At 44.7% G+C, this 24,102-nt stretch overlaps 1 protein-coding gene across 4 annotated transcripts in view; it reads left to right on the plus strand.

Moving 5' to 3' along the window:
• The window catches only part of Znf704 (zinc finger protein 704), a 184,165-nt gene that overhangs the window by 35,038 nt on the left and 125,025 nt on the right, over window positions 1-24,102 (plus strand). Inside the window, exon 1 of one of the 4 annotated variants that reach the window (XM_021158281.2) lies at window positions 22,344-22,522. The exons of the other annotated variants lie outside the window; for them this stretch is intronic. The gene's annotated coding sequence lies outside the window, so the exon portion shown is untranslated. Of the gene's footprint in view, window positions 1-22,343; window positions 22,523-24,102 lie in introns of those variants that run through there. 4 annotated transcript variants of the gene reach the window in all.

Below are 24,102 nucleotides of genomic sequence, written 5' to 3' on the forward strand. Positions count from 1 at the left end.
TACATGAAAGAAATAATACCAGTCTTACAAAAGTCTTTATCAAAAAGAATAAGATTTCCTTCCTAAATATATGAGTCTTCCACTAAAATTACACAGTGTTATTAGAAATAAGGAATATTATAGACTTTCATATCCACAGATAAAAACACTAAAGATAGCAGTGAGTAAAATCAAGCTGTGTAAAACATTGCGCTATTTTATGACTGGCTTCATTTTTTTTTCTCCTTTAGGAGTGTAAAGTTGGTTAAATATTTAAAAGTCAGTCAGTGAAATTTACAATATTAGCAGATTGAAAGGGAGTATAAGCATTCATTCATGCTATACAAAATACTTGGCAAATGGTAGAAGTTCTCTAAGCTGAAGCATGTATTAGAAACCTGTAGCTGCCATAATACATGTGACAAAACACCATTCAGTAAATGTCAAGAGTAACTTAAAGATGTCTTATCTAACCCATTCAGCTAACATTGTCGTGGAGGTCTTGAGCCGTTGTGATTGATAAGAAGGAAGAAAAGAAAAAGCATAAAGATTGGAGAAGAAGAAAACTTTGTTTGCTTATGGCATATGCACAGAAAATCCTAAGGAAGTAGCAAAAACTGTTAACATTGACAATTGATACTAACAACTTCCTAAAAAAAAAATACAACCTATGGAAACCCACCATGGTAGAAGCTTCTTAAAATACGCACGTATAGAAAGTTTAAGTGGAGTTCTACTGTAACAGTGCCAGGAATGGGTTCCCTCTTTTTGAATGGTTGACACTGGGTTTTAATAGACCCCACTCCACCCCTTCCCACTCACCCCTACCAACATTACAGACTGTTACCATGGTTCCTGGATACCCTCCAGAATTGACAGTAAGCATCTATTAGTGAAGACAGAGCACACTTCGTCATAAATATGAAGAAATCGAGCAGGTACTGACCTGGAAGGTTCTTCCCTGCTGCCGAGCTTTCACTGTGTTTGATGTGCTGTGCATATTACCCTGGGGGACAAATGTTACCAGTCTCAGTCTCACCCAACCATGAACCCTAAAAGCTACAGTGATGACTGACCTGGCCAGATACATCCACAGGTGCAATATGGCTTGACCATTGTGAGCAGTAACTAACCACTTTATTACTGGAGGTACAGCCAACACCACAAGATGGAACTTATATCTGGCACTGCTAGAGACCAAGAACTAGTTAGAGCATGGCTAGCTACAGCACAGGCCCTGAGGGATGGTGCAGGAGTGTTTTGCTAAATGTACAAAGTATTAAAATAACTCCTGATGACTTAACTGCTATACCCAAAGATGAGTACATTTTTCAGTGCTCATCAAGGCTGCTTCATGCAGTAGATAGCAGTTAACCCAGAGGCCTGACACTGGTCAGCTTGCAGAGAACTCATACCCTTCTCTCAAGTCTTAGGGATATTTAGAGGAGGGAAGAGAGATTGTAAGCGCAGTAGTGCTGGGTGACGACACACCAGGAAACAGTGCTCTGGATAGACAGCAGATGTGCGTACACACCCACAGTGATTGACAGCATACACACAACTTGGGTCCAGCAAACAGTGGCTGGGCCTCTGTCCCACCCCTAGCTGAGGAACTCTTGGCATTTGGTTGCCTCTGGGAGAGGGAGGGTCTTTCTTTAATGGTATAATCCTTCGCATGTCAACCGCATTTCACCATTTACTCTTTTTCTTCCCCAACCCAGGCCCTACTCCTGAGAGTAAATGGATGATACAAACTAGATCTGACCTGGGTTGGGGAAGAAAAGAGTAAACGTCAGGTCGGGTGGGTAAGGATGTCGGGGGGGAGGAGCTGAGGGTGAATATGATAAAAATGTTGTATGATAGCCACAAAAATTCATAAAACGTTTAGAAAATTTACACTTGTGAATTTAATAAAGTCCTTTAAAATGTTTTATATTGCTGGACTTCCTTTACCCACCAGCTGCCTAAGTAATGACACGGAGACATTTTATTAATTATGAAAGCTTGGACTTAGCTGGTTTGTTCCCTACTAGTTCGTATAACCTGAATTATACTCATTTATGTTCAGCTATGTGTCCCCTTTCCATGTCTCATGCCATGTCTTATAGATTTTCCCGTTGATATCTTTTAGGATAACTTTTTCCCTTTGGCCCTAAACTTGTTGTGTGTGCAGTCATGTCTGACACCTATGACACCTTTCCTGGTGACTCCCAGGCCACTCCCTCATGCTGTTGATACTGACTGGTTCCTGCCCAGCAGATGTCCTTGCATGGAGAGGATCCTCACAGTGTTTAGGAGCAAGGGTGGGAGGGGCAGCGTGTCCTCGTGCACTGATTGCCATTTATTACCAAGTCCTGCTTTTCCCAGTGCTTTCCTTCCTCAGCATTTATTCTTAACTCCAGCGGTTTCCTCAGTGCCTCCCTCCCCACAGTCCTCTCCTTATTTAAGGCTGTTCTGCAGCACTGCTAAAATCATCTGGGCTTTATGTAACTTTTTCTTATTATAGAAGCAGTATTTGTAGCACACTCCAAGGTCCTGGTAAGAATAAAGGAGCTAATAATAATAAGGGATTTCGCTCATCTTCCAGTCTTGCTCCGTCTGTCCTGGGCTTCCAGAGCAGTGACTTCACAGGGAGATCACTTATTTGCTAGCCACTACTCTGTGACCCATCTTACAGCAAAGAAGGCAAGCTAACAGTAGTGCTTGAGCAACCAAAACAGAAGTCGAAGCCTGGCACTTGCCTAATTCAAATCAGGGTGCTTTTGTTTGTTGCTACGTTATGCAAAACTATAAAAGTCTATAAAAAAGTGCACACTATACAGTTGTACTCGTATTTCTTGGCTTGTAGAAATTTGTATTTATTTCTGTTGCTGTGATGAAGTGATCTGACAAAGAATATAAAGGGGGAAAGGGCTTTTGGCTTACAGTTCTATAAGGATGGAGTGCATCAGGGATGAAAAGACATGCCAGCAAGGTAGGGAGGCATGGTGGCAGGAGTTGATCAGGTTGCATCTGCATTCCTCGAGTACAGAGACCAGTAGTCAGGCCTGGCTGTACTTCAGAGCCCAACCACTCTCACCTCTTCTAGCAAGGCTCCACCTCCCAGAAATTCATGGTTTTCCCAAACATCACCTCCATGTGTGGACCAAGCATTCAGACACATGAGCCTACAGACAATAGTTCATATTCAAACCACACTGTAGATCTCAGCCTATTAGAAACACCAATGCATTCTCCTGGTCTCTTACTGGGGACTCAGTTCTAGCCTATAATGTATGCTTTTTGGCCCATAACACATGCAAAGTTGGACATTTTCAGGGAGGAAAATAGAGTTCTTTACTTAGGATCAGCATCTTAAGAGTAACAAGCATGAAATTGGTGTTGATGGAAACTGTGCAACACGCGTGCACACACACACACACACACACACACACACACTCAGGTCCATTTTATGTAGCTTGCTACATTGAGGGTTGGAGTGAGACAGGTCTCATGTAGCCATGTTGGCCCTAAACTTGCTGTGTGGCAAAGACTGACTTGAACCTCATCCTTTGTCTCCTGAGTGCTGGGATGAGAGGAGGTTATATGCTGTGCTACCATATCTGGCTATGGCATTATTAAAGACTTATTTCTATTTTTATTTACTTGAGCATCCTTGACATGGTCTTCTAACAGCAGCCTTAAATGTACGCTGGGCATATAATCTGGAGTACTCTTTTCAGGGGATAGATGCTGCTGGAGATGGACCCTGCTTTCCATTCTCAATGTTGCTGTCTCTGTTAGATTACTGTCAGTCACTCTGCAAAGCTAAGTCTCACTGCTGTGTGGCTGCTGACACAAGATCCTGAATGAGCTCAGCTGTCCTTAGGTGTTTCTCTTGAAAGGGAAAAGGGGTCTGTTTTAGGGTGACTGTGGGGGAGGAGGAACTGGTCTAGCTAGCTTTTGATGTTGGCCTGCAAGCATGAGTCACAGCTGCCATCTTTATGAATTCTTATGAAATTTGTGCATGTTGTGCAAATGCTCGACCATCAGATTAGACCTCAGCTCCTTTTAATTCTGTATTTTGAAACAGGACCTCACTAAGTTTCCTAAGTTGGCATTGAACTTGTCTCCCTTTACCACGACCTCCTGAACTGTGGGGTTATAGGTGTGCACCACCGTGCCTGGCTATGTGTGTAACATTTCCCTCGTGCAGCATAGTTTCTCTGACTTCTGAGGTTCATTTGTTTATTACTATGATAAGGGTATGCCGCAGTTTGTGCCACCATCCCATAAAGGACATCTGGAGTACTTCCTGTTTGATCTTATAAAGAGCTGCCCTGGGCATTCATGTTCTGTGTGAATCTAAGTCTTCATTTCTCTCAAGCAATATCCATGAGTGATTGTTAGGCCTTATGGTAAGTGTACGTGATGTGATGGTTTGAATGTGGTTGGCCCAGGGAGTGGCACTGTTAGGAGGTGTGGCCTTGTTGGAATAGGCTTAGCCTTGTTGGAGGAAGTGTGTCACTGTGGGGGTGGGCAGTGAGACTTCCTCTTAACCATGTGGGAGCCAGTTCTCTCCTAGCAGCCTTCAGATGAAGATGTAGAACTCTTAGCTCCTCTTGCACCACTCCTGCCTCAACATTGCCATGCTCCGGCCTTGATGATAAAGGACTGAACCTCTGAACCCGCAAGCCAGCCCCATTTACGTGTTGACCTTTTAAGAGTTGCTTTGGTCATGGTGTCTGCTCACACTAGTAAAACCCTGACAGCAGGTTTACATTTTGTAAGAAATTGCTACAGTTGGTAACATGGTAGCTATAGATTTCATCTTCATACCAGCTGTGTGTCTTGGGTTAATTTTTATAAAACCTGTGAGGGTTATGTTCCTGTCTGTTGATGATTAGTAAACAGTGCCACTTTGTGAACAGATGTCTTACTATCGATGAATCCCCTTCCTGCCTTTGACAGAGCTCAGTTGGCTATTGCTGTGTGGGCTTGTTCTGGATTATTGTCCATTGACCAATTCTGAACGGCTTTGGTATGCTCTCTTTGTAAGTAAACCTCCTGTAGGGTGGAGTGACTCTGATAGCTTTATTGTCTCAGTTATTTTGCTCTTATACCTCTCCATATACATTTTAGAATAAGCTATTAAAGTGCTACAGAAATCTTTTTATTGCTTTGTTTTCTGAGACAGGGTTTCTCTGTGTAGCCCTGAGTGTCCTGGAACTCTCTCTCTGTATACAACAGGCTGGCCCCAGACTCACAGAGATCCACCTGCTATATTTTTAATCAACCTATTTTTTTTTCAATTTTTTTATTAGATATTTTCTTCATTTACATTTCAAATGCTATCCCCAAAGTCCCCTATACCCTCTTCCTGCCCTGCTCCCCTACCCACCCACTCCCGCTTCTTGGCCCTGGCATTCCCCTGTACTGGGGCATATAAAGTTTGCAAGACCAAGGGGCCTCTCTTCCCAGTGATGGCTAACTAGGTCATCTTCTGCTACATGCTAGATGCTACATGCTAGATGCTAATGCAGCTAGAGACACGAGCTCTAGTGGGTACTGGTTAGTTCATATTGTTGTTCTACTTAGAGGGTTGCAGATCCCTTCAGCTCCTTGGGTACTTTCTCTAGCTCCTCCATTTCGGGCCCCGTGTTTCATCCAATAGCTGAGTGTGAGCATCCACTTCTGTATTTGCCAGGCACTGGCATTGTCTCACAAGAGACAACTATGTCAGGGTCCTTTCAGCAAAATCTTGCTGGCATATGCAATAGTGTCTGTGTTTGGTGACTGATTATGGGATGGATCCCCAGGTGGGGTAGTCTCTGCATGGTCCATAGCTCCAAACTTTGTCTCTGTAATTCCTTCCATGGGTATTTTGTTCTCTATTCTCAACCTATATTTTTAATACCTGCTCAAGAACTGAATAACCACTCCAGGAAACTGCCTGCGAGATGCAATGCAAATCAGCTGCTGGAGATGGTGGAGGGGCTGGGGATGCAGCTCGGCTGACAGAAAGCTTCCCTGACACAACACCTCAGGGTCGATTTCTCCCCACACCAGCTAGACATGGCGGCCACACCTATCACCCCAGCACTTCAGGTAGAGGCAGGAGAATCACAATTGGTCATCCCCGACTTCTTAAGACAGTTGGAGAGCAGTGACTAGCCTGTGTAGAAATTCTTCTCAAACCAAAATAAACCCAGAGCCACTGGAAGCAAGCATCTGGAGTCAGTGGTATTTGAGTGGTCAGTATGGCCTGGACTACCTGGACAGACAGGCAGATACTTGCAAAAGGAGAAGGCTCACATGGCCCCACATGGCCGATGAGCAATAGTCCCTGGAAAGAAACAAGGTATTGTGCTGAAAGGAAATAAAACTTGAGACCTGTGATTCATGTAATTTATGTCAAATAGCCCAAAGAGTTGTTTGTGAGCTTTGAAAGCTGGGGCCGAGAACATAGCAGAACAGGCCAGGACATGCCCTGGCAGGCCTATCGTTAAGACATTCCTGAGGCTACTGGGCCATAAAGATAAAGATAATGACATTCTGGACTGGCCCATCACCTCCCTATCTTCCGCTCTTCTGACCTAAGTTAAATGTTAACAGGCTGCTAATGTTTAAATGGACTAATCATGTGAAACTGCGCCAATTCCTCCCCTGCCCCACCCCCTTTCTATAAAAACCCCTACCTTCCAAGCCTCAGGGTCGAATCCACTGTCTCCTGTGAGATATGGTTCGACCTGGAGCTCTGCCATTATGACTCCGCCATGTGGTCGACACCTCTGTCTCCTGCGGGAGATATGTGTTGGTCTGGAGCTCTGTCATTAAACTACCTCATGCTTTTACATCAAGATGGTGGTCTGTTCGTGATTCTTGGGTGCACACCGAACAAGAATTGAGTGGGGGTTTCTCCACTAGGTTCTTTTAGTGCTCAGGTGTGTGGCTCGGCATGAATGAAGTTCTGGCTTTGACACACAATATCCGTAACTACATGGTCCATCAATCAAAAATTTGAACAATATACATGGCACTCAGCAATATCATGACTAACAAGTATTTTATTTACTAAGTCTTGCTAGAATCTTATAAAGTTCAATAGTGATATAGCAGATGTTTGGGGCATACCGCTTCCTGTAGCATTTGTACTGGCCAGTGCCGCATGCTTTCCTGACTCCTGGAGGTTAGTGAACACAGTTGCTTAGAGAACCCATTTTCACCATGCTTTAATGACATTCTGAGCCATTCGCACCTGAATAAACTACTCCACAGAGCTGTGATTCTGTTTTTCCTTTGCTTTCTTGGTTTCTAATTTTTTCTTTTGGAATTTTAACATTCCTAGCAAGTCTTTCTTCATGGTTCTGTGGATTACTAGCTCCACTTTACTTATGCTGGGTTCTTCATGAGTTCTGCAGCGCTTCCAGAGCCTTGGTGGTAACTCTGTGTATGGTATTCCTACCCTTAGAGGGGGATGCACTGTGCCTGCCCCCCTCTTTATGGGCTCCAAGCCAGGCCCATAGAGGGAGAGGGGAGAGGAGAGCGGAGAGCAGGCCAGAGCATCACCCCTCAGCTGGATATTGGAGCTCCCTAAGCTGCTGAGACTTAGCAGCAAGGTCAGCTCCTGCCCTGAGAAAATCCAAGTGTGAACACAGGAAATGGTCTGCATAGAGCTGGCCTTAGCAGAGCTCCACCAATCGCCCAGTGCATTCACGAACCACTATAGAGGCAGAGTCCGTCCAGGAGTGAGGAGATGTGGCCTAGATTCTTCAGCCTTTGTGGTCCTCAGGATACCTGTTTCTCTGTGTATTAGAGATGGTTCTATAGGAAAGGCTAACAGCTGTAGAAGGGAACAGAAATAATAAAAGCAGAATAGAATAGGTCCTCTATAATGTGCTCAGGGCTCTTCATAGTAAACATACCAAACCCCGAAGACTTGTGTGTGGTGCGTGTGTGTAGTATATGTGCATTTTGTATGTATGCTCTCATCGCATGTACTCACAGGGCATCCTGCTAAATCACGCCTTACCTTGACACAGGTCTCACTGAATCTGGCGGAAGGTTGCTGGCCAGTAAGCCTGCAGGGTCCTCCTGCCCTGGGTCTCCCACCACTGGGGTTGCAAGTTGTCTTAGTTGGGGTTACTGTTGCTGTAACACCATGACCAAAAGTAGCTTTGGGGAAGAAAGCTCACTCACAATTCCATGTAACAACTTATTATCAAAAGCAGAGAGAGAAGGAACTGAAGCAGGGCAGGAGCCTGTAGACAGGAGCTGAGGCCATGGAGGGTGCTGCTTACTGGCTTGCTTCCCATGGCTTGCTCAGTCTACTTTCTTATAGAACTCAAGCCCAGGGATGGTCCCACCCACAATTAAAATCTCTAATTTTAAAAAGTGCCCTACAGGCTCTTCTACAGTACAGGGTTTGGAGGCATTTTCTTAATTGAGACTCCCTCCTCTCCAGTGTTGGCACAAAGCTATTCAGCACACAGGTGCAAGCCCAGCCCTATCGGGCTTTTTGTATGGGCACTACAGGTTTGAAACCAGTCTTTCTGCTTGTTTATAAAGCACCATGCTCTCAACTGTCATCTCAGCTGTTTTACACTTTCCAGTTTTATTCCAATTGATTGTCTGCACATGCACATTTAATAGCAGATTGTGTATGTATACATGCACATACTTGTGTACATGTGTGTATGCTTGTGTATGGAGGCCAGAAGTCAACCTCTGATGTCATTCCTGCCCACTTTGTTGTTGTTTCTCTGTGTAGCCTTGGCTGTTCTGGAATTCCCTCTGTAGACTAGGCTGACCTTGAACTCAGAGATCTGCCTGCCTCAAATGCTGGGACTAGGCGTGCCGTACCACTCCCCGACTTTGTTTGTCAGTCTGTCTATCTGTCTCCTTATTTATATGTGCTTCAGTGTTTTGCCTGTATGCATATTTGTGCACGACATGAGTGTAGTGTTCACGGAGGTCAGAACTCGTGGATCCTCTGGAAATAGAAGGGCCGACAGTTGTGGATCTCCATGAGAGTGCTGGAAGCCTCTGCAAGGGGAAGGAGTGCTCTTAATGGCTGAGGTCTCAAGCCAGTGTGTGTGTGTACGTATGTCTGTGTGTATGTGTGTGTATGTATGCATGTGTGTGTATGTATATATGTATGTGTGTGTATGTATATATGTATGTGTGTGTGTGTGTGTGTGTATGTATGTATGTATGTATTATTTTCAAGGGACCTGGGACTTATCTATTAGGCTAGGCTGGCTGGCTATCCAGCAAATCCATGAGTCCATCTGTTTCTATCTCCCCACACCTGGCTTTACAAGCTCACACCAGCACACCTGGCTTCTTACATGAATGCTTGGTATGGAGCTCAAGTCTTCATGCCTGTGTGGCAAGTACTTCACTGACTAAGCTGAATCCCCAGCTCTCCATAGGGTAAAAATCTCCAAAATGAGATATAATAGCTAATTTTAGTTTTAAAACGTGTTGGCTCTTGCCTTAGGGTGTTCAATATCGGTTGTATCCTGACACAACAGTAAATTCATTACTATCTCTGCTGGAAAGGGCTATGGGTAAATATTTATAACACTGACAAGTTGAAATGGGGGGTGTGGAGTAGGACTTTTAACCAACACAGAGGGGAGTCTGGCAGGGGGAGAGTAGAGAAAGGGCGAGGAAGAGAGAAAGAGGGAGAAAGGGTGAGCAAAAACATTTTCTCTGAGATTGAAACATTCTATCCTACAGGGAAGCTCCTTCAGCAGGTAGATAAAGAACTCCAAATAGTTTCAGGAAGTTCCTGAAACTGACCATTTTCACTAGACCCTTCCTGCCAGAGTGAGCAATCAAAGTTAAGTCCTTCTCATAAAAGCCAAGCTGCACAAAAGACTCCAGCTGAGCTGCCTGCAGGTTTAGACCTGCAGAGTTATTTGGAAGGACAGGTCAGTGTGTTGAGCTGCCTGCAGGCTGTGTGGTGTGCTCCAGGTTCCCAGCATTGTGAGCTGGAGTGGGCTTTCAGTGAGCAGCTGTCTGTGGTTATTGTTGCTCCTGTAAGTAACACCAGTAACACTCATTGGTTCACCTAGGGCTTTGGTGTGGTATGCATACTTTGGTCTGTCACCGGCTGCCTATCTGGAGTGGGTAGATGTGTGGGGTTGTATCTCCTCAGGAAAAGTTTTGTTACACTGTTACACAACAACAACCATTATACTATATTGCCGACAGTACCCACTGAAAATATTTATTGAATGGATAACTTTTCAAGTGAACACTTTTTTTCAAAGGCTTATAAAAACTCTTTATTATCTCTGGGAAAAGGAAACTGGTGTGTGTGTGGGTTGGAATAAATATTCAAGCTTCAGAACTTTTACCTTCTTTGAAATCTTCTTTATAATTTCGTTGATGGAGAATCCATTGAAAATGATCTTTAAATTAGAAAATTGAGGGGCTGGTGAGATGGCTCACCAGGTAAGAGCACTGACTGCTCTTCCAAAAGTCCTGAGTTCAAATCCCAGCAACCACATGGTGGCTCACAACCATCTGTAGTGAGATATGACCCCCTCTTCTGGTGTGTACAAAGCTACAGTGTACTTAGATATAATAATAAATAAAATCTTTTTAGAAAGAAAAGAAAATTGAGAGTTGTTTTAGGTGTGAATGAATGTATTACTGGGAAGTCATGTGTTGTACAAAGACGCAGAAGGTGTTTATGCAGAGTCTGTCACTCGTCTGTTGACCTGGAAGAATGGACATGCTTCCAGCTGTAAATAACTTAGTTGCCTTTGAAGCCAGACAGTAAAGTGTAGCGTATGCATAGTTTACCTCTTCTAGTAGAATATCTTTCAGACAGCTAATGCATTTGTAAAAGGCTTCAACTTGTTTTAAACCAGTTTCATGGCCTTTAACATTCATAAACACATTAATCATTTGCTCTGTAGAGGATATGCGATACATATTAGGCAGGCAGCCAAGTGTCATTGAAATGCTTGCACTATCAAGAATCCCGTGTTTCTGCTTTTGAGTAGAATGCTGCTGTGGAAAGTCTGTACAGCTACCCAAGAACTCCCATTTCCAGCAACTTCGGAAGGAACAGGAGCCCTCCTGGGCTCTCAGTGCTTTCTGTGCTACTGAGAGATTGCCACAGATGGATCACGTGTAGTGAAATGAAATGTATTTCTTTTATCTCTGAGAAGCACATGTCTGAGGGACACATGTGGCGAGAGCCTCTTGCTGTGTCATAGTGTGGGTGGCAGTGACAAAACCAACCAGTTCCAGAGAGAGTGGCTTTCCTCACCCGCAATCCGGTCACTCACTACACAGTACCGTCACAGGGACCCTCAAGTTAGAGGAACATTCAACTGATGCTCTGTTTTTAAAAACTACATGTTGAGTCACATAGTAGGTCAAACCTACGAGAAGTATCTGTGGGAAATCAACTGTGCATTGTCTGTGGTGATGCACAGGTGAAGGTGTAGTTCTCAGGCTCTGGCATCCAAGGTCTTTGGTTCTTTTTTTTTTTTTTTTTTTTTGGTTTTTCAAGATAGGGTTTCTCTGTGTAGCCCTGGCTGTCCTGGAACTCACTTTGTAGACCAGGCTGGCCAGAAATCCGCCTGCCTCTGCCTCCTGAGTGCTGGGATTAAAGGCGTGCGCCACCACGCCCGGCAGGTCTTTGGTTCTTGAGTTGAGATAGAAGCAGGACTTCTCCCGTGCAAATGGAAACACTGTTTTCGAGCACCGACATGGGGGCCCAGGGATCTGATGGTGGTGATAAACACAGGGGCAGGGGAACAAGCTTTCTCCTGGTTCTGCTCAAATCCGTTCCCACTGTAGAGTCTGGTTCCCGGAGTGTAGCTAGAACTCAGGCAGTCGCTAGAACTCGGGCAGTCAGGGGATGAATGGTGGCCGAGACCCCTGTGGCCTTGTTGGGTTCCTCTAGGCAAAAGTGTTTATGACAGTGAGGTGAGCTCTGTTCTCTCATCCGTGTGAGTTCTCATTAATCTTCCTCTCTCCCCTGCAAGCCAAGTGCCACTCTTCTTTGGTTTTCTTTTGGTTTTGTTTGTTTTATTTTGTTTTTTTTCCAGACAGATCTCACTCTGTAGCTTTGGCTTTTATTACTGTTTCTGCCCAGTCAGGGCTCCTTCCCAGGTTCTCAGAGGCCTTACCTACCGTTAGCTACTACTGGTGGTGTACACTGTGTATGTCTTCTAAGCTGAGCCCTTGCGCTGTGTGAGACTCTTGTGACCTTTGAGCCTGTGTGAAATTGTACTCTCCCTTCTTCACTAGTCCTCACTGTCACAGAGTAATTCTTGGTAATTTATGGAAAGAGTGTTCCTGCTTGCTGAGTGCCATTCCGTCCTTTAGCGTATTTACCATGCCTGTGGAGTCCAGAGATAATAAAACAACAGAGGAACCCTCCCAGGTCCCAGGATTTGACTCCAGCCCTTGTATGCAGCAAATAGACTCCTTTCCCTGAGATATTTATTATTTAGCCAGGCTGCTGGGTTAATGGTATAATACCACCACTGAAGTTTCTGGAGTCATCCTAGACCATGGGGTATATAGTTCTCCTCAGGCTCTTTCCATTACCTTAAATTCTTATCAGGGGTTTCATGCCACAACTTAAATTGTGTGTTTAAAGAGTTTTTTAGTACTTATAACCAAGTACAATAGTTTTGAGCAACAATATTCAATTCAGTATCTAAAAAGTCCTTTTTCTTTGATTGTCTCAGTAGCATTCGGCTTGTTGGGATTGAAGTGGGTGGATTAGCCAGGGGCTCTAGCAACAGGTGGAGCAGGAGCGTCTGATGGCAGCAGACGTGAACCATCGGGCAGAGGTGGGAAAGTGCACAGACGAAAATCAGTCCAGATCAGATACAGCAGCTTGGTCATTCAGCACTGCTCTTGGTTGCCTCTTCTGTAGTACACCCCCTCATTGCTGGGGCTAGAATTTCCTAGCATACCTTGCAGCTAGATTGTTTGGTAACTTAGGTTCTACCAAGGTGGCGTACTTCATGAAGCCTGGGACAAGATGCACAGGCAGGGCAGTGAAGGCTTAGTGGTGTGCAGAGGAAATCTGCTTCAGGACTGTCCCTGTCTAAGTCTCAGCTTTTGGTTCCTGTTGTCATGGGGATTGAGTGGCAGGAGGTTGAGATTTGTGGTGGGTTCAGACTTTGCTCCTGGTTGGTGCAGTTCTGTTGAGCACCCATGACACGCTTTCTCAGTTTCTAGTAGGAGCTAGCTGCCAGGGCTCTTTATGGTTAAACTGGAGAGGTGATTGTGTTGTCTGCAAACAGGAGTTGGAACGGGTATTGCTGTTACAGAGCCAAGGAAATGACGCTTCATGGAAGCTAATTGTGTTTAATACTGACAAGAACAGAGACTGAGGTGTTTACTATTAAACTATTAATAATTAAAGTATTACTATAAGTGACTCGTGACTCATGACTCTAGCAAAAATACACTTGGTGGTGGTGTTATTTATTGCTTTGGAAGAAGCAGGAATTGAAGAATTTCAAAGAGGAAATAGTGGAGAAAGGCAGCTTGAGGAGATGACTCTGAATAGCTTGATCATGACAGGGACTGGAGGGCCAGTACCTGATCAGAATCACGTCAAAGAAGTCTTAATAAACTGTGGGCACATGTTTGTTTGCTTGCCGATGAGAAGAGTCCAAAAGGGAGACCCTAAAGAGAGCACAAGGTGACAGATCTGAAACCGAGCTTCTGTCACCAAGCTGCCTTGTGCCTTGAAGAATGCACCTCTTAGTAATTCTGGGATTGCTGTTAATGATGCGTGTGAAGCAAACTTTAACGCAGTGTCTTTGACTTAAAGACTTAGTCACAGTGCCAGACAACTGTCCTACCCTCTGAGTTCTTCAGGGCACTGTGGATGTAAGCTTGTATTCACTCTTAACCTGCTTTAACAGGTCTCTCTTTTTAGCCCCGTTGTTATAGTACTGTAATTTAGTGACATTAAGCCAATGTTTACAAACTAGTGTGTGCTAGATAAAAAGAGATGATAAGCCTCGGATGTAGCTCTGAGGAAGACTTATTCTCTTGTCAGCAAGTTTTTAGGACACTGAGGGAAGAAGGGGAAAAGAAAGACATCTTTATCCCAACTTGCTTTCTTATGGCACCAGTCAGGTTACAGACAGAGCTTAGAGAGCTGTGTGTCGGTTGTATTAGTTCATTTACACCTCCGTGCACACACATATGCACACACACATTTGCATATTCACTATGGTTTAGCACCTCAAGGTCCACAGGAGGAGGAGGGCAAAACCTCGCTTGCATTTTTCTCTTTTCTTTCCATTGGCTCAGTTGGGATCGCAGCAGACTCTCCTGAGTTAGGGATCGCAGCAGACTCTCCATTATGCCCAGCCTCTGGCCTACCACAGAGCTCTGCTTTTGTCCTGAGGCCTGTGTCCACCCAGTCAGCCCAGAGGAGGTGGGCTGTTCAGGTTTTAGGTCTTTCTCTTCATGAAGTCTGTGTTAACGAGATGTTTCCTGCTCAGTTTCCTATCCGTTCTGTTCTACTCCGTCAGACCCATCTAGATCGGAGCATTACACCCGTCATGAGCAGACATACAAATTTATTCTAATGTGTATTGTTTAATTCTCTGAGTACTCTAGCTGCATTGATTAACAGGTTTTATTTAGTCATCTGTGCAGTGAGTAAAGCACTCAACGAACTGGGAATTAAGCACACTCTAAGCTGGAATGTGAATTCATTAATTTTCAATTTGTTTTAAATTTCATTTGCTGTTTACTGCCCAAAGAGATGATAAGTTGTATTTAAAATGAAGTGTGTATTGAGAGAGGAAACTTTAGAAACCCACATTCTCTTTTACATAATTTTGCTTCTAATGTGGTCTGCAGGTTTTAAACTGGTATGTGAGGGCTGAGACTCATGGATGTATCTGAGTCTATTTCTAGTTCTGTGTTGGAATGGAGATTGAAGCCAGAGCACATGGGCACTAGGGAAATACTCTACTACTGAACAGGGTGGCCTGTTCTCTTAATTTTGATTGATTGATTGATTGGGATAGGGGCTCACTGTGTAGCCTGACAGGTATGCAATACTCTATAGACCGGAGGGGACCAAACTGGCTGGGATCAGGCAGCCTACATTTTGAGTGCTAAGGTCAGAGATGTGACATCTAGATACTCGGGCCTCTTTAAAAATAAAACAAGCAGACAAACAAAAAACTTATTTTGAGAAATGGTCTTCTGAAGTTACTGAGGAAGGTCTTGAACATACAGTTTTCCTTTCTAAGCCTCTGGAATGGCTGGGGTTTACAGATCTGTGCCACTAGGCCCATCTTATTACCAGTTAAGCAGCCTCCTCCAAATCTACACAGCTGTCAGGTAACCCGGAGTCACCGGGGAAGAGAAACCTCAGTTAAAGTATTGCCAAGGTCATATTGACCTGCAGCCAGCTCTGTCAGGGATTTTCTTAGTTGCTGATTAATGCAGGAGGGTGTGCTCTATGGTGGGCAGTGCCTTCCCTAAGCAAGCAGGCTGGGCTGTGTAAGAGAGGTAGCTGGGCGTCTTTCAGTTCCTGGCCTGGGCTCCTGCCTTGGTTTCCTTCCATGATGGATGATGACCTAAATGTGTAAGCCGAGCAGACCCTTTCTTCCCTTCCTTGCTTTGGTCCTGGTGTTCCTCACCAGCAGCCTCCGTTTCCTGACACTCTGTTTTGCTGGGGTGTTTTGGACTGTCTTCCATTTGTATCTAATTAAGATTAGAGTCTGGGTCTCTCCTTTCCCTTGGAGCTGTTTGTACCCAGAAAAACTTTACTGTGTTCTTAGCAAGCCCGAGGCCCCAGGTGGGGCTTGGTGTGACCTTTTCTTTATATGAATCAGAAGTAGATTTGTCCCAGGTGTGCTGGTGCATTTAATCCCAGCACTTGGGAGCCAGAGACAAGCGGATCTCTCTGAGTTTGAGGCCAGCCTGGCCTACAGAGCTAGTTCAAGGACAGCCAGGACTACACAGAGAAACCTTGTCTCATGTGGTGCCCCCCCCCCCAAAAAAAAAGCAAAAAATAAAAATAAAACCCAAACCAAACAAAAGAAGTAGTATATTTGTCAGTGTGTAGTTTAGCCACTGCTCTGGCATGCGTGTTTGGTTAGGAACAGCTCCTGTCTAGAGCTGTGTCTCGATCTCTGCTCAGCCGAAAGTGCATTTGGCTTTGGAAACTGGGCTCCTCCCTCAGTTCTCATACATTTTCTCTGTCTGTATTCATGGCTAGGATGGAACTGGACCCCACAGAGGAGTTGAGAGACTGGCAGCCAATGAGTAGAAAGTACCCTGGGGGAGACAGTGATTCTCCCAGGGGCTGTGTAAGCTTGTGGTCCACAGATAGTTCTGCAGGCTCTGAGAGAAGAAATGACTGGGTCCCAGCTCCTTAGAAATGGCCTGTCTGCCAGCAAAGCTCTATATGGTCTGTGAACAGTTCTTTGTAGACTAGCTGCTCCTCAGTAAAACAGTGGCCTCTCTTTCTTCAGAAAGACATCTACACAAAATGTAAACCTTCAGGTAGGGCATAAAGTAGCCCTATCTTACAAATATCATAAACATACAGATGGCTTTTATTATCATTAACTTTATTGATTGCAAATGTTGGAACACACTTGGGGACTGGATGGGTCCAAGTTACTGTTAACCACAGACAGGTGGGCAGAAGAGGCGGGGGCTCAGACCTGTGACCCAGCTGGTCCTTGTGCACTCTGAGCATCTCACACTGGATGGTGGGATCATTACCTCCAGGGCTTTGAAGTTTTTATTAACTGTGACTTGTTCTGAAATTCTGCCTTAATAATTCCCTAAAGATTTGTTCTGGATTAACCTGCTGGGACTTGTGGAAAGAAGGTTGAGAATACTGTAGTTTAACAACCAAAAAACTGTATTTTATATAGATCCTATTTTTAAAAAGGGCTGCAGCCCCATATTCATTCCATAAAATGAAGCTGAAAACTTTCAGAAGATGGTGGCCATGTCACTCTCATGTGATGCACAGAGCGCACTCTTTCACACTTGGCAGCGTCGGATGTTGCTCTGAGATGGAAGAATTCTGGGACCTTACACTTGTCAGCTGCATGAACTCGGAATCTGCCTGTTCTGGACGTTTATAGGTGTGTGCTTATCCCGTAGCAAAGATGGCCCTGCTTCAGACATTCTTCTAGTTCTAGGATAGCATCTGCCCCTAAAGCTAAGTATACCTACTGTCCTCTGCACAGAGCTACTGTTCTGACAGCAGCTCAGACCCTAGGCTGCTACCAAATGAAACCACTATAGTCCACAGGACACAGCAGAATTGGGTATGTAACTGAGAACGGAGGATTGCAATTTTAAACAGGCATCAGAGCTGATATCCCCTGGAGAGATGTGAGTAAGGACAGAGGACCAGGAAGCAGCCTGCCGTAAGTTCCAAGTCCACGCAGTTCTGTGGCCTTGTGGTCAGGCCGGTGGCGACGGCACAGTCTGTTGGCCAACTTACCATTACTGTAACAGAGCGCCTCAAGAGAGTCGGGTTCCTTTCTGTGAAACAGCTCTCTTGCTGTGTTATCCAGCTGTGCCTAGAACTCTGAGTTTTCCTGCCATAGCCTCCAGACTGCTGAGCTTCAGGGGTGAGGGAGGAGGTTTGCTTCCAGGTGTGGTGGTGTCAGTCCATCCTCTTGTTTGAAACACTGTGGCATGTGTGGCAGCAGGAGACAGACCAGGGACCAGTTTGACCAGCAGAGGCTTACCTCCAGTGAAGGCCTTTCATGACACCCCATCTCCGCAGTGCCTTTTAGGTTATGGGCCTTTGTGTGAGGGGTGGGGGTGGGGCGATGGAAGGTTGGATAAGTTAGTTTCACAGGACTGAAACTGGGATGGGGTGGAGGGTGGGAGGTGGTGGCAGCGAGTGCTCTGAGCAAGGAGAACGGTGGCAGGGGACAGCAAGTATATCCGGGCAGGACACTGGCTGCAGGACTGAGTGCTGACTGCGGAGGTGATGGGAAGTAACTGCATTCTAACCCTGTTCTGAAGGCCAAGTGCATAAGGCTGCCACACGAGCGCCTGTGGCTGGTCCATATAAACAGCACGTTAAGGCAAGCAGAACATCTGTTTAATGTGGCAAGGTCAAACTTCTGCATTCTAGAGTCACACAGGGTTGGCCTGTAAGAGCAATTTCTCCTTTGTCCTTACAGTTGCCTGGAAAAGCGAAACAGATCAAGGTGGCTGAGCTTGAATGGACTTTACTGAACTCTTTCTTTCTTCTTCTTTTTTTTGTTCAAGGCTTTTCTAAAAGGAACTTAAAAAAACCAAGTTGTGTGTTCTCACTTACATAACGTTAATAGAAGGCCTGAAACTTAGCCAAGAACTCTGTACTAGAAAGCTGTGTGATAGCTTCCCGTCCTAAGTGCGTTGCTGACTAATCTTTGGGAGAGCAAGCCAAGTCATGCTTTGCTGCGTAGTAAACTGTCGGGATAGTAAAGTGAGCACACGTGATAGGAAACTGGGCACTTGCAACACTAATTAAGGAGAGAGTGGAGTATATGACTCCAGACCTAACACAGGCTTCCAGTCCCACCCCTCAATTTGATTTCTAACCCTGTGGACGCTGGACCAAACCAGGCTGGTTGTCATAAGTCAGTTATGCTGTCTCCATGTGCAGCACACAACAGTATTCAGAGGGCCAATTACTTGAAGCAAGAGCTAGTCTGGAAGCAGTTGGTTTTAAAAGTGGTTTTACTACAGATATTCATTAGAACTGGGTAGATTTGCAGTCTGACTTATTTTTCTGTGTATATGGAGCATAAAATTAAAAGAATTTAAAGTAGGAGAATAGAGGACTGTTAACTATTTTTAGAGGTAACTTTTATCCATTCTTTCAAGACTGATAACTTGAGCTGGGAAGATGGCTTAGCGGTTAAGAGCACTGACTGCATTTCTGAAGGTCCTGAGTTCAAATCCCAGCAACCACATGGTGGCTCACAACCACCGGTAATGAGAGATCTTACATCCTGCCCTGTTCTGGTGCATCTGAAGTCAACTACAGTGTACTTACATATAATAAATAAATCTTAAAAAAAAAAAAGACTGATAAGTCTTAGAGTCTTATGTATTTCCCTCCCCCTCCCTCTCCCCTCCCCCCCCTCCTCCTCATGTGTATGAGTGTTTTGCTTGAATGTTGTATGATGAATGTCTGGAGCCTGCGAAGAACAGAAGGAGGAAGTGGAGTTAAAGACAGTTGTTAACTTCTATGCTGGCATGGGCTCCAAACCTGGGTCTACTGCAGGAGCAGTTAAGTGCTCTTAACTGCTGAGCCATCTCGCTGGCCAGGCAGTAAATATTTTTAAAACAACAGACTCCACCGTTCCTATTGATAGTGGAAGCCTTTTGTGACACATTTTTCAATCTTTAGGCTGATTACGGCTGCCACACAGTGTGTGATATATCATCTTTAGATACCAAACATATAAACTGTGTGTGTTAGGAAAGAAAGTTCTAGAAATAAATCCAAATGTATAACCTGTAATTGGAGATAGGCAGAGCTCTCTGTAAGAAGTTTGAAGGAGTTCTTGTGGTGGTCTGGAGCAAGGTGAGGACATAAAGGGTTGCTAGGGGACCCATTCACGTGCCTTCACTGCCTGGTCTCAGCCGTGTTTTCCTTGTGGCCTATTCTGCATGCCATGTATCAGAATTCCTGTAATACATTTTATTATCCAGAACGCCTCAGAAGGCAACTGCTTTCTTCAGATTATTCCTGGAAATCACTTGCTCTCGAGCCAGCGCCTCCCATCTGACTGGGTGGGTGAGTAATATCACTTCAAGGCAGTGTTGACACACACTTCTTGCCTTCTCAGTTCTATAAATTCGGGGGAACATGCCTCAGAATGGGTGGGTCAAGGACGTGGGCAATGTTGGCAGTGTCCTCCTTGGTGACGTGTGCGGGTATCATTGCTCCAGAATCCAGATGTTTTTTTTTTTTTTTAAATTAAGACTGATGTGCCAACCTGAGGACATCATTATAGGCATCTAACACTTATACAGATGCTGTGAAGTTTTGTTAAAAAGTTGCCATTTCTCCAAATGCACTCTATTACACATGTGCTGATTATTTTCTTTAGAACAACAGAAGCTGCTCATTGGAGTAAAGAGCCTGAGTTTTATTTGTCAGTTGGTAATTGGTAATTGGCAGTATTTTCATAGAACTGAAGCTTTGTTCCCTTGCAAGAAATTACCCTGGGTAATGTGTGTGATGTGTATGGAGGAACTCAGGAAGGAGGGGCCGGAGGAGGCAGCTGTGGACCAGATAACTAAGGGATGCTAATGGCCAGTGGGCCTCACACTGCCAGTGGGCTCATTATTTGAAGTAATTTATTGTTCCTTTAAGAAGTACATATACATTAATCATGGAAAACTAGTAGAAAAAAGATATTGTATAAATGCTGGAGTCTCAGTAAATATAAAAATGTGTCTTTTCATTGTAGGTTAGCACAAGTTTTAAAATAGGACATTGTGTGTTGATACTGAAAACTATAAACAAGATAGAAAACTTGGCCTGTACAAACATGTTACCAATGAGCACATTGTTAACATTTAAAGAGTCCTTTCATAATGACTTCATCTCTGCCTGTACACACTCCTCTCCTTTAAGCACACATAAAATCACCTCTAGTCCTTTTCATGGTCCGTATATTGTTTTTCTCCCTGCATTTACTTGTCATGTTTGACTGATAATCTCTTGATAAGTATTTACATAACTTTTAAAAAAGATTATAAGCATTTCTGTGGTTAACATTTTTGTGTGTTTTTATTTGTTTACTTAAATGTAGACTTGCTGTATTTATTATACACAGATTTTGCTTCACGATTGCAGGCTAACCTTCTAAGCTTTGCTCCTGTCAATGGTATTTAAGACTTCTACTTAACCTCTCATGTTAGAAAGCATAAGGAATGCTGGGAATGTGGCTGTGTGGTTGTGTGCTCAGACTTCCATACTCACGGCCATGGGTTCGAGTCCTAGCAGCACAGAAACTAGGTGTGATGGTGCCGACATGAAGTTCTAGCACTTGGGAGGTGGGGGCACGGAAATGGGAAGTTCAAGGTCATCCTGAGTGACATTACAAGCTGTAGGCCAGCCTGGGCCACATGTTAGATACCTTATCTCAAAATACCAAACAACACAAACTAAAACCAACTTGCCACCCGCAGACCAAAGTGAAACAATCCAAAGAGCAGAAAGAATTACTATCATTTTTGTGAATCTCATAAGCAAAAAAGCCAACTTCATTATTTGAATTTTCCTGTTTTTAAAGTAAAAAAACTTATGATGTTATTACTTAAATTGTATGTGTCTCTTTGTATATGTGTGTACTTTGTTATATATGAAATAAATGAGCCCTCTAGGCCCATGCATCTTCAAGTCTGCAAGGTATATGGCTTTGGACATACTGTTTTGATCTTTAAAGTCGTAGGACTCATGCCCATGGAGGGCCATACAATACCCTACATGTGTCTGACTAGGAGGAGAGCAAATGTGTTCCTTTTATTAAGAGTGTGATATATGGTGATGCCCACGGTGTGAGGGTATGCTCTGCTTGTCCACTGCCAAAACTAGGTTGTTTGATTTAGCAATTCTCTTCAGAAAATTTTCCTATAAAATTTATAAACACATAAAGATACTTGCACAGCCATGCTCATTACTTTTAATAATGAAAGAAAAAAGTACATAGACTATCTGTAATTAATAAGGGGCCTTGGGGGAGAGGGGGAAGGGAAAACCCACACCCCACCAGAGTTTTACCTATTCTCTGGTCTGTCAGGTGTGGGAGGGCTGCTATCTACCTTCCACTCATCCCTGGGTGGGCATTCAAGCCTCTGACCCACTCTTCAGGTGGCCAAGGGGCAACCCTATCTGGGAGCCTAGGAGCTACTTTGCTAAAGCCACCGGGGTTATAGGAGAGAGGGAGAGGGAAGAGGTTCCAACACTGACCAGAGTGAGTGCAGCGGAACTTGATGAGCAGAGACTCTCTCTGGTTTTAGAACTTTATTATAGAAAGGCAGGGGGAAAGAGAGAAGGGAGAGAGAAGGGGAAGAGAGAGAGAGAGAGAGAGAGAGAGAGAGAGAGAGAGAGAGAGAGAGAGGAGGAGAGAAGAGGAGAGGAGAGAGGAGAGGAGAGGAGAGGAGAGGAGAGGAGAGGAGAGGAGAGGAGAGGAGAAAGAGTAAGAGGGAGAGAGGAGAGAAGACAAAGGGGAGAAAGGACGAGAGTGAGGAGTAAGAGGTAAGAGGAGAGAAGTGAGAGAGTGAGATGGGGCTGAACAGCCCTTATTATGATGTTTACAGTTGCTAGGTAACTGGGGAGGAGTTTAGCCTGAAGGTCAGAAGTTTGGGCCATTGCTTATGTGACTTCTAGCCATGCTTCTCTTGTGGGAGTTGTGGGGGTGGTAACTTAGGCAGGAGCCAGAGTTCCAGGAGCATGAGGGAACGCCTACTGTGTCATGTAGGTGAATTATCACCCTTCAGGGTTCAAACCTCAGCTCAACTGTAGACCAGCCTGCAATTCCCCACAACAGACAAAAAGGTATTGTATGAAATACGATGTTGAAAATACAGAGATATAATGGATCCGTTACTTGTGCAGAAATACCCACAACAGCTTGTGCAGCTGGCCCATCTGCCGAATACATGTAGCCTGACTGTGCTCACATCTCAGTTCTCCATGTGGTGAGTGTGGACACACAGGTAGATAAGCAGCTACAGTTTTGTGGGCAATGTGAGGAGGACTGAGGCGTGAGAACCGTTCCCTTCTGTGCATTGCAGTGGAAACCTTAATAAGTGTGTGTGTGTGGGAAACAGTCAGTGGAAGGTGCACTTCAGTGCTATGGAAACTTTGGAAAGTAAAATGTTTCAGTGTGGCAAGAGGCTGCTGGCATTCCCTCTGCTTAATAAGCTTAGGCCTTCCTAAAACTGCAGTTGAATGCCAAGATTTACTGTGAATACAGAATGCTTTATTCACGATGTGATAATACAGTGGGAAGATGAAAAAATAAGGAGGAAGCAGAGTTGTCAAGAGGGGGAGGCTCAGGTGGGCATCACAGATCCTGGCTTGCTCTGAAGGAACCAGGGTGCTGCAGTCAAGCCTTCCAGGCCTGAGAGTATATCCCAGGCCCAGGCCACCTGTTCTCACCACTGCCCGGTACCTGGTCCTTCCAGGCAGGCCCTTTGTCAGACTGTCTCCTTCTTTTCCAGTTCATTAGTGACATTTTAAGATGGTGCAGCCTGAGTCCAATACTCAGGTCGGTTGTCACTCGTCTGAAAGGAAGGCTCGGGGCTACAGGAGTTTCAGATTTGGAGTGAGGGGTTTCCAGTATTTGTATATACATAATGAGATATTACAAGCAGCTCTCAAGTCCAGACATTGCTCATTTACAGTTTATCACTGTTTTTGTGCACATAGCCCGAGGGTGAACAGCTTCTACCTGTAACACCATGCCAGTGCTGAACGACTTTGAGAACTGGAACTTTTTGGGGTTGGATTCTAGGCTGCAGACACGGTCTGTTCTTGTCTGCTCCCACCTCATCCCTGTGCAACAGCCGGTAGCCTTCTTTTGTGCAGGAGAAACTGTCCTTAAATTCTGCGTGACATTTCCCCCCAAGTCTCTGCTCTGGCTAGCTGTTTCCCCACACTTCCTGTTTCACCCCAGGGTCTCAGCTTGGCAGCTTTACCTGAAGGTCTCTCCCTTCATCCTCAGATGCTGAGTTAATACTGTGGTTGCAGGTCAGCGATGCCTTGCCAGGGAAGTTCTTGCCCATCTCACACGGTTTCTGCTGCAAGCAGCGTATCAGTCTGAGTAGCTAGTCAGATTGCCTGCGTTGCCAGTCGGAGCACATGACACCTTCCTTTGCCTTTCAATTTTTCATATGCTGAAAGGAAAAAAGAAAGAATTCTGACAGCTTAGTTTTTCCTGGAGGAGTATTTAAGGCTACTCGGGTGATTGTTAATGCATTTCCTGTAGTTATCCATTCAGAGATGGTGGTGTGGAACCAGGAGGCTTGGGAAATCTTAGGCTCAGCAAGACAAACAGGCACATGCTTTTGAGGGACTACAGCTGGTTCCTGCTAATTAGCACCTTTTCTGGAAGCAGCTGCCCTTTCTACCTA

This window comes from Mus caroli, unplaced genomic scaffold, assembly GCF_978045245.1.
Source record: "Mus caroli unplaced genomic scaffold, Mus_caroli_1 scaffold_3, whole genome shotgun sequence".
NCBI classification, from domain to species: Eukaryota; Metazoa; Chordata; class Mammalia; order Rodentia; family Muridae; genus Mus; species Mus caroli.